Below are 239 nucleotides of genomic sequence, written 5' to 3'. Positions count from 1 at the left end.
CTTTTGCGGAGCTCATGTGTGAACACCCATCCTTTTCGCTTTGCTGTGTTTCAGCAGGAGCAGGCTGGCTTAGCATCCTCTCGCCAGCTACCAACGGGTGGAGGCGGCAGGGGACGGGGCCCCCCTCGACATTTTCTGGGCGGCAGCTTTTGCAGGACCGAGGCCAGCTTCTGGCAGGAGGCAGAGCTCCCAGCCAACCCTCGCCGCCCGCAGGACTCGAGGCACCGCCCGGGGAGCTG

This window comes from Aptenodytes forsteri, unplaced genomic scaffold (genome assembly GCF_000699145.1).
Source record: "Aptenodytes forsteri isolate BGI_AS27 unplaced genomic scaffold, ASM69914v1 Scaffold62, whole genome shotgun sequence".
Lineage (NCBI taxonomy): Eukaryota > Metazoa > Chordata > Aves > Sphenisciformes > Spheniscidae > Aptenodytes > Aptenodytes forsteri.
Note: the sequence above shows the minus strand (reverse complement) of the source record.